The following is an 11,015-nucleotide window of genomic DNA, read 5'->3' as shown; positions in this document are numbered from 1 at the left end:
TTGAGGGACAGCACCCAGGCCCAGAGTTCAGGCTCCATGACAGGCAAATTAAAAAGGAACTGGGACAATACCTATGGTCTGATTTATAGCTCCAAGCCCAGCATACATATGGAAATAAAAAGTAGAAATTTAAAAATGTATAAGAAAATCCAATTAAATTTTCAAAATGAGTCATGAGTTTTTGGTTTTTGTGTGTAATCCTCTTTTTTGGGTCAGTTGTAAGGCTTGAAATCTGGGCCTGAGCGCTGTCCCTCAGCTCTTCAGTTCAAGGCTAGTGCTCTACCACTTGAGCTAAAGTGCCACTTCCTTTTGTGTGTAATCCTAAATACTAAGATAGATTAAATCTGAGGGCTATGGTCTCTCATCTTCAAATCACCAGCAAAACAAATAAACAAGAATAGAGTAATGAATCTGTGATGGAGTTGTAAAGCACCAGGCTTGAGTGAGAAAGCTATGAAACAGTGCCCTTGCTCAGAGATCCAGCCTCAGGATCACAAAAATGTAAATAAGAAGAGAACCTGTAATTCTCCAGGAGGCAGAAATATGGGTATCCAGTGTAAAGGCCAATTCTAGCAGGAAAGTCCAGAAGACAGTTGCTTGTGGGCCATCCTGGGGCTAGAACTGTAGTACTCCCAGATTTTTGGCAGTTAATTGGAGGTAAGGATCTGAGACTTTCCTGCTCAGCCTGGCTTTGAACCATGATGGTCAGATTTCAGCCTCCTGAAACAAGCCAGGCCTTTCATGAGTTCTGGGTCCAGCACTAGCACACTCACAAAAAATGAAATGAATACATGCAAAGAAGACTAGAAGAGAAAGAAAAAACAATAACTGAGGCTGCAATGAGCAATTCAGCCCATCACTGGTGGTTCATAACTAATTCTGTTTACTCAAGAGACTAAAATGTGTGGATAATATTTAAAGGCCAGACCGAGTAGGAAAGTCCATAAGACTTGTGTGTGTGTAAGCATGTCTGTGTGTGAGTCCTGTGCTTTAGCTTGTACTGTTTTGCTCAAAGCTCTACTAATCTCAGCTTTTTAGTGGTTATAATTGGAGATATCATGTACTTTCCTGCCCAGGCTGGCACCAACTTTGATTCTCAGATTTCAGCATCATAAATCCAGTCTGGCTCTACTTTATATTAATTTCTAATTAAACACCAAAACAGAAAAAAAAAAATCCTGGAGTTTAGCTGTGGTTCAACTGTCAGAACTGGGAAAATTTCTGGGACAGCACCCAGACCCTGAGTTCAAGCTGGAGGACAAACACACAAGAAATAAAAAGAGGATAGAAGTACAAAAGGAAGAGTCAGTGACAGAGGTTGAAATGAATCAAACATTGGTTTCTCACACATGTTGTACAAGGTCTTCAGGAGAATTAAATCTAAGGCTCACGGTTCATGGTCAGCCCAGGCAGGAGAGTCCATGAGACTCATATATCTAATTTGCCACTAAAAATAAGCTACAATTTGTACTTTGGCTCATTCGGTTGAGTGCTAGTCTCAAATAGAAACTTTGGGACAAAACCTAGGCCCTGTGTTGAAGTCCTAGACATACATTTCAAAATAAACAAAAAAATACCCACACGACTTAAAAAATGATGGGAAAAAGAAAACCAAGGTTTAAGTTCGTTCATGTGTGTATTCCTATCCATTCTAGGTTCAAAGCTAGACTGGGCAGGAAAGTACATGAAACTACCCCAACTACCCAGCCAAAAGCTGGAAGTGCAGATATGACTGTATATGTAAAGCACTGTATTTGGTGCAAAAGCTAATTAAAAAACTGCCTACCCAGAGTTCAATTCTTAGTGCTAAAAAATTGTAGGAGAAGTGAAGAAAGGCCAATTGTAAATTTAAATATAAGCCTGGTGTTTGTTGATCATGGCTGTAGTTGATCCCTGGTTACAAAAATCTTGGGATAAGGTTTCAAGGCCAACCCAAAAAGCAAAGTCCAGGAGACTTTGTGTGTGTATGTGTGTGTATGTGTGAATGTTTGTGTGTGTGTGCGTGTTTCTATGTGTGATGTGTGTGTTTCTGTAATATCCTTTGCCTAATGCCCTAGCATTCCCAGCTTTTGGGTGGTGAATTGGAGATAAGAATGTCATGGATTTTCCTGCCCCAGGATGGCTTTGAAACATGGTCCTCAGATTTCAGCTACCTTATTTAGCTGGAAGTTGAGCTGTGGCTTAAGTGGCAAACTGGGCAAATATTTTCTGGAACTGCACGCAGACCCTGAGTTCAAGCCCCAGGACATGCACAGAAGAAAGACAGAAGAGTAGAAGTAACCAAGGAAGAGCGAGTGACAAAGGCTTAAATCAATCAAGCATCAATGGCTCACACATGTTTTACTAGCTATTCAAGAGCCTGAAATCTGAGGATGATGGTTCATGTCCAGCCTAGGCAGGAGAGTCCATGATTCTTGTCTTTAATTAATCAATCCCCCAAAAAAGTGCCAAAAAGTTATGATGTTTCTCATGTAATAGAGGATATCCTTGAATAAAAACTTTTAGGACAGAATATGAGCCCCAATTTGTAGACCCAGGAACAGCACACACATGCAAAAAATAAAAAGTTAACAAAAGAAGGAAGTGGCAAGCACATATTAAAGTTTTAAAATGACACAAGGGTTATTGGTCCTGTGGATAATCCTAACTACACAAGAGACTGACATCTGAGGATTGTGGTATCAACTCAGCCTGGGTAGGAACGTGCTTGAGATGCTTATCCCAGCTACGTAGCACAAAGCCCTCAGCTGGAGCTGAGGTGGTAAAGCAACAGCTTTCAGTTAAAAAGTTAAGGAACATTCCCCAGAGCCAGAGGTCAAGCTGCAGGGCCACTAAAAATTACAAATGACAAACAATCAATACAAAGGAGAGCGGAAGAAGAGAGACTGAAATCTGAGGATCCACAATTCAAAGTTAATGCATGCAAGAAAATCCATGAGATGTTCTGGTATGTATTCATCTGTGTGCCATCTTGCAGCTTGTGTGTGCCTCCTTGAACTTGTGCTGGTTTGTTCAAGGACAAAGCTCTACCACTTCAAGATTTTCAATGGTTAATTGGAGGTCATGGTCTCATTGACTTTCCTTCGCAGCCTGGCTTGATTCATGGTAGGCTTTCCTCAGACTCTTAACTCCAATTAATTGTCAAAAAGAAAAAAAAAGCCTGGGAATTGAGTTATGGCTCAAGTGGCAGAGTTGGGCAATCAGTTTCTGGGAAAGCAACAAGGCCCTGAGTTCAAGCCCCAGGACAATCACAGAAGGATTAAAGAAAGAGAGGCTGGAAGTGCAGAAGGAAGATTCAATGACAGAGGTTTAAATAAATCAAGCATTGGTAGCTCACCGATGTTCTATCAGCTACTCAGGAGGATGAAATCTGAGGATCACCATTGAAGGCCAGCCCAGGTAGGAGAATCCATGTTTCATTTGTTACCAAAAATATGACACTAGCTGTGCTCTGGTTCATGTGGTATAGAAAAATAAAGAAAAAAGAGTACAAGTTATTAAAGATGAGAGAAAGAGAAAATTATCATTTCAAAATGAGCCATGGGTTGTTGGTTAATTAGTGTATTCCTAGCTACTGAGGAAGTTGAAATATGAGGATCACAACTCAAAGCCAGCCTGGGTAGGAAAGTGATTGAAATTCTTATCTTCAACTACCCAGCAAAAGCTGGAAATGAAGGTGTGATAGTAGTTGTAAAGTACTGAAATATGGCGAAAATCTGGGAAACGGATTCCTGGTCCATAATTCAGCCCAAAGTCGACCAAAAACAAAACTGAAAGAAGAGAAGAAATGACCATTTGAGATTTAAAAATAAGCCTGGTGCTGGTGGTTCATGCTGACAATTTTAGCTTTCAGGAGGCTGAATTTGAAGACAGTATTTAAAGGCCAGTCCAAACTGGAAAGGCCATGGGGCTTTTTTTCTTTGTGACAAGCTAGGGCTTGAATTTGTGTAGGAGCTCTACCACTCCCAATATCTTGGTAGTTGATGAAAAGAATCTCATGAACTTTCCTGTTCAGGCTGGCTTCAAACTGTGATACTCAGATTTCAGCCTCCTGAGTCTTGCTGGGCTTTACATGAGACTCATCTCCAAAAGGAAGAAAAATAAAACCTGGCGATTGAGCTGTGGCTCCAATGGCAGAAATGAGAAAATAATTTCTGAAACAGCACCCAGACCTTGATATTAACTTCAGGGCCAACACACATACAGAGAATAAAGTAAATGTGGAGGAGGGTGGGAGAAGAAAGAGCCAATTTCACAGTTTAAAATGAGCCAAGCATAGGTGGCAAACACCTGAGATGGTAGCTACTTAGGAGGCTCAAATCTGAAGCTCACAGTTGAAAGCCAGCCCAGATAGGAGAATTCATATACTCAACACTAAGTAGGTACTTAAAACCAAACCACATCAAAAAATAGCCACAAGTTGTGTGGTGGCTCATGTCTTAACTTGCTAGTCTTGAGTAAACCCTTCGGGGATAGCACCTGGGCTGATTTGTAGACCCAGGACCAGCATACACAACGAAATAAAAATACAAATAAAAGGTGTAAGAATGGCAGGAAATATGGCTTAGTGAGAGTGCTTGCGTGGCATGTTTGAATTCCTGGGTCTGTTTCCTCAGTACCCCATGAATAGGAAAGGCTGGAAGTGGCACTGTGGCTCCAGTAATAGAGTCCTCACCTTCAGTAAAAGAAGCTCAGGAACAGTGCCCAAGCCCTGATTTCAAGCCTCAAGGCTTGGGGAAAAAATTTGTGAGAAAATCCAATTAAAGTTTAAAAATTATCCATGAATTTTTGTTTGGTGTGTTTAATCCTAATGATTCAGAAACCTGAAATATAAAGGTTGTTCTTCATAGCCAACCTGGGCAGGGATGTGCCTAAGTCTCCAACTAATCAGCAAAAAAAAAAAAAAGCCAGAAATGAGGATGTGCTTGTAGTTGGAAAGTACCAGCCCTGAGGAAAAACCTATGAAACAGTGCCGTGGCTCAGAGATCCAGCCTCAGGATTACAATAAGACAATTAAATGATTGAAGTAGAGAACCTTGGCCTGTTGGCTCATGTCTGTAATTCTAGAAAAGCAGGAGGTTGAAATATAAGATCCAGTGTAAAGGCAAACCCAGTCAAGAAATTCCAGAAAACCATGGGACCCATGTTCCTTTGGGCCTGGCTTACTACACTGAATATAATTTTTCCAAGTCTTTCCATTTCCTAACAAATGGGGCAATGTCATTCTTTCTGACGGAGGCATAGAATTCCATTGTGTACTGAGTCAAGCAGAAAAGGTCAGATAAGGTGATATTAGGAAAATGAACCCTAAGATATGTATTCAAATGTTTTTTTTCTTTCATGCAATTGTTTCTAACACATTTATAAGATTATTTCTTTGTTGCTTTATATGTCTCTCCCCCACAGTATAACCCCTGCTTTCACTGTATTTGATGTTGGTATAATTTGTGGAGGGGAAGGGGAAAAACAAATTGTTTAAACAGGGATACACGTGGACCCATTGCAACCATGAGATGTACAAGTCGTTATGTCAAAAACGACCTTTACAACTTTGGTGCTGGGGGAGGGGAGGGAGAGCAGGGACAATTGCCTGGGGGGGCAGGGAGAGGATGGGAAGGGATGGGAAGAGGAAACAAAGGAGGAGGCTACAATTCTTGATAAGAAATATACTCATTATCTTGCCCATGTAATTGTAACCCCTCTGTATAGTATTTTCACAATAAAATAAAAGGAAAAAAATAAAAAGAAATTCCAGGAGACTGTTTTGTGTGTGGTAGCCACACTGGAGATAGGATTTTTTTTGATTGAAAGGAAATAAGAGTTTCATGGACTTTCTTGCTCAGGCTGCTTTCAAACTATGATGGGCAGATTTCACCTCATGTATCAGGTCAGGCCTTGCATGAGTTCAAGCTCCTGGACCAACAAACACAAAAATAATGAAATAAATGAAAAGAAGGTTAGAAGAAGAGAAGAAAGAGGCAATACCAGAGGTTTCAATGGACCAATCATTGTTGGCTCATATCTGTGATTCTAGCTACTCAGGCTGAAATTTGAGGATACTGTTTAAAGCTCAGCTCAGTTATATGAGTTCAGAAGATCCCTCTCTCTGTATCTCTCTCTTTGTCTCTCTCTATATATCTCTCTCTGTCTCTTTGTTCTCTGTCTCTCTGTCTCTCTCTCTGTGCCAATCCTTGTGTTTGAACTTGCACTGTTTTCTTCAATGACCTACTTACTTTCAGATTTTTAGTGGTTAATTGGAGAAAAGAGTGTTAAGGACTTTCCTCAATGTTCAGCTTCCTGAATCTGGCCTACCTCTACATGAATCTCTTGTCTCCAATTATCTTCCACCCAAAAGCCAAATGTTATGGTTAGTCCCATATATGCACTAAAACAGCATATGTGCTTCAATTACTACTCCTAGGACAAGCAAAAATGAAGAAAATAAGAAAAGAAGGTGGAAGCAAGCACATATGAAAGTGTTAAAATGACCCAAATGTTTCTGGTCATGTGTGTAATCCTTACTATACAAGAGGCTGACTTCTGATGATTGCAATGTCAAATCAGCATGGGCAGGAATGTGCTTGAGACTCATCTTCATCTACACAGCACAAAACCTTGAGCTGTGGCTGAGGTTGTAAAAGCATCAGCCTTGAGTGTAAAAGGTAAGATATAGGCCCCAGAGTTAGAGGTCAAGCCACAGGACCAATAAAATTTTCAAAGAAGAGAAGATGAAGGGAGGTTGAAATCTGAGGATCATGCTTCAAAGCTAGCCCATGCAAGAAAATCCATGAGGCTTTCTCTGTGTGTGCATCAGTGTGCTGTCCTATGGCTTGAACTTGTGCTGTTTTGTTCAAGGATAGAGATCCACCACTCCCAGCTTTTCATTGATTAATGGGAGCTAAGATTCTCATGGACTTTCTTGCCTTGGTTGGTATTGAACCATGATCCTCAGATTTCAAAAAACCGATCCATGCTTGGCTTTGCATAAGACTCTTATCTCCTATTAGCTACCAAGAATTTTAAAAAAGCTGGAGTTGAGCTGTGACTCAAGTGGAAAACTGTGCAATCACTTTCTAGGACAGCACTCAGGGCCTTATTTCAAGCACCAAGACAAAACAAGTATAGCCACAAGTTATATTTTGGCTCATGTGGTAAGCCACTAGTCCTGAAGATAAAGCTTTGGTATTGAATCCAGGCCTTGATTTGTAGCCCCAGGACTAGCACATAAACAAAAATAACAAACAAGGAAATTTTTAAAAAGAAAAATTGGAAAAAAATAACATATTAACGTTTTTAAACGTTTGTTGTCTATAATCAGAGCACTTCAGGAAGCTGAAATCTGAGGATCATGGTTTGAAGCCAGACTATCCAGAAAAGTACATTAAAATCTTATGTGTAATAAGCCAGCAAAAAGCTAGGAGTGGAGCTATGGTTGAGTTGTAAAACATAATACTTGAGTCAAAAAACTAATAAACATAAGGGCGCTGAGACTCTAGCTTGTAATCCTAGCTATTCAGGGGTTTGAGATATGAAAATCATGGTTCAAAACCAACCTGCAAAGGAAAGTTAATGAGAACTTATTTCCAATTAACCACCAGAAAGCCTGAAGTGGCTCTGTGGCTGAAATGGTAGAGCATTTGCCTTAAGCTGAAGAGCTCAAAGACAGCACTCAGGCCGAGGGTTCAACTCCACCCTCCTTAAAAATATATAAGAAACAGCAATGAGGCCCAGAGATCAGGTCTACTGACCGCAATTAAAAGGCATTGAGGTTGAAGTCAAGAAAGAGCTGAGTAAAAATTTTAAAATGTCAGAGGCTGGTTGCTCATGCCTGTAGATTCTACCTACCCAGGCCGCAGTTCAAAGCCAGCACTAGCAAGAAAGTCCATGAGATTTGTGTATGTAATTACCAGTACTAGGGGTTGAACTTGCCCTGTTTTACTCAAGTCTAGAGTACTACAACCCCAAGCTTTTTGGTGATTAATTGGAGATAAGAATCTCAGACTTCATCTGGGAAGTTGGCTCAGTGGTAGGATGCCAGCCTTGCATGTATGTGGACCTGGGTTTGATTCCTCATAACCACATAAGCAAGAAAAGCCAACAATGTTGCTGCAGCTCAGTTGATAGAGCACTAACCTTAAGCTGGAATGCTGATGGACAGCGCCAAAGCCTAGTTTTCAGGCCCATAACCAATGGCAAAATAATAATAATTTAAAAAACCCTCAGATTTTGCTGTTCATACTGGCTTCAAACCAAGATCCTCAGATTTCAGCTTCCTTAGTAGTGCTGGGATTCTCATGAGACTCTTCAAAAAGAAAGAAGCTGGAAGTTGAGCTGTGGCTCAATTGGCAGAACTGAACAAAATCTCTGAGACAGTGGTCAGTCCCTAGTTAGAGAAAAAAAACATAAAAATTTCAAAAATAAATAATAAATTGTAATACAGAAAAAATCATGTTTAATATGATACAAAGGAAAACTTTTTTTAAGTGCAGCAAACAAAAACATACTACAAAGTTTCAAAATGACATACTGAGAGTAAGGGGAAAAGGAAAACTTTTAATATTTATGTAAATATTAAATCCAAACTGACATGACCAAAACGTAATATGATCAGAACCTTATCTCTCACTTGTAATTGCTTACAATCAATTGTCCCTCCGGTTTCAGCAGTAGCATGGGGATTTAGGAAGAACCTCTCTATGCAGCCTTGACTGAATAGGGACCTTCCTGCTTTAGCCTTTTGAGTTAGAAATACAGGCTTTGCCCTTATTTTAATACACAAATTACACTTTAAAACTCAGCATCAATATTCAAATAATGGATTATGTGTAAAAGCATGAATAAACATCCACCAGAGAAGCTCTGAGCAATACAATCATAACAGTAGAAGAGCACCTACCACTTAAGGTAGGTAACAGAAGTAAGATTTAGCATTTTTTTGGAAGTTCAGGGGTTTGAACACAGGGCCTCATGCTTGCTAGGTATAGAATTCAGTGACATTAATTATATCCACACTACTTTTTTTTTACCATTACCTCTGCTTGTGAACTTTCCTTTCAATACTGATGGAATCCACACAATGACATGCACCAGAAAATTTTGTTTTGTTTTGTTTTGTTTTTGGTCGGTCATGGGGCTTGACCTCTGGGTTGGGCATTGTCTCTGTGCTCTTCAGCTCAAGGCGAGTTCTCTACCGCTTGAACTACAGCGCCATTTCTGGTTTTCTAGTGTTTTATTGGAGATAATAGTCTCACATACTTTCCTGCCTGGGCTGGCTTTCAACTGTGATCCTCAGATCTCAGCCTCCTGAGTAGTTAGGATTACAGGTGTGAGCCACCGTCCCCCAGCCCCAGAAATTTTAATCTTCCCTTTTTCCCTTATGAAATTGTTTAGTAAATATATTTCACATAAATAGATTATTTTGTGTCCATCCATGACAGACATATATTAATTGCAGCCTTTTTTGGATGAGTCATAATTTATGCACACCTCAGATTTTATAAACCTATTCATCTGGGCCCACATTTAGCAGCTTGTTCTGAGAAGAATGGTAGCTAATTTGCTAGCCACTTCTATCCTCTGCCATTTCCTACCGAAATTAGTCTTTGATATAAGTTTGAGTCTGCTCAGAGGGTAGAGCCATACGGGCTGGCTTTGAACCATTATCCTCAGATCTCGGTCTCCTGAATAGCTAGGATTACAGGTGTGAGACACATGCACCAGGCCATCATTTCTTCCAAGAACATTTCAGGGGAATGGAATAGCACTGTACCACATACATTCATTAGCAACTGCCCCAGGGTGAGCCACTGACCTTGATACTGTCTTTGGTGTCCAAAAGGATATTGTTGGACTTGAGGTCTTCGTGTATGGTTTTGTTTGGTGTAAGTAGGGAACAGCACTTACAACATGTGTGACAAGCCTCCTGGCTTCATCCTCATATAGGTGGCAGAATTTTCAGATCCACCCCAGGAGGTATCCCCTAGTGGCCAGTTCCATGATGAGATACACATACTCTTCCTTCTCTATTACCTAGTACAACCTGATGATGTGTTTGTGCCATACCTTCTTAAAAATGTCCACCTCATTCTTTGTCCAATGATGAGGACTCTCACTTCCAGAGTGTTTTAAATTCCACATCCTTGTCTGTGAGGAGGGAATGGGCCAGCTTCACTTTTCTATAGGTACCGGTGTCGAAGAGCTCTTTCTTCTGGTATTGTTTGATGATCTCTTCCTTCAAGGAGCTTGAGATCGATTCTTTCTGTACTTCCATCCTTCTGCTACAATGGCAGGTAGCAAGTCTACCTAAATAAATTAAATTAAATAAAGGAAAACCCAGAAAGAGTAAAAAGAAATACCAAAATCCAAATAACAGCCAGTCCCCACTACCGAAAAAATCATTTAACTTTGATTCAGTCCAGCGGGTCATCAACCAAGAGCTCCAAGCTCTGTTAACTGACATAGGTTGGAGCACAGTGGCTTCCTATACATCCTTCATGACCTCACACAATGGAGCAATCACAACCAGGCATAGTGATGTTATAGAAGAAATGGACCAATCAGAATCTGGGCCAGTGAGGTCAGAGAAATAGCGGACCAATCACAGCCTGCCAACATTGACAGTCTAGCTCTTAGGACTCAAAGACTTGCTAAGGAATCCATGTGGCTTGAGGTTGCTCTGGTCATTCTCATGGCATTTCTGAAACCACTAGGACAGTGGTCAAAATCCTCTGATTTTCTAGAGGACTACTGAATCTTATAAATTGCTTCTCTGGAGACACTAGCTAATAGCCTCCGTTCTTGATGGCCACCTTATCCAATGTCTTTTTTCAGCAATAGCACTGCATAAAGGCCTTCGTCCTTCTCAAGGACAGCTGTGTCCTACAACTTCCTCCTGAGGGGACAAGTTCCAGGGTGGCTTTGAGCCACCACCCTCACAATTCACCTTCCTGAGTAGTTAGGATTATAGGACTGAGCCATCGGTAGGTTCTTAGCTCATCTCTACATTTGGAGGAAGT

The sequence above is a fragment of the Dipodomys merriami genome, unplaced genomic scaffold (assembly GCF_024711535.1).
Source record: "Dipodomys merriami isolate MVZ:Mamm:240054 unplaced genomic scaffold, mDipMer1.0.p SCAF_46, whole genome shotgun sequence".
NCBI lineage: Eukaryota > Metazoa > Chordata > Mammalia > Rodentia > Heteromyidae > Dipodomys > Dipodomys merriami.
The sequence above is the reverse complement of the archived record's forward strand: the minus strand, read 5'-3'. Positions refer to the sequence as shown.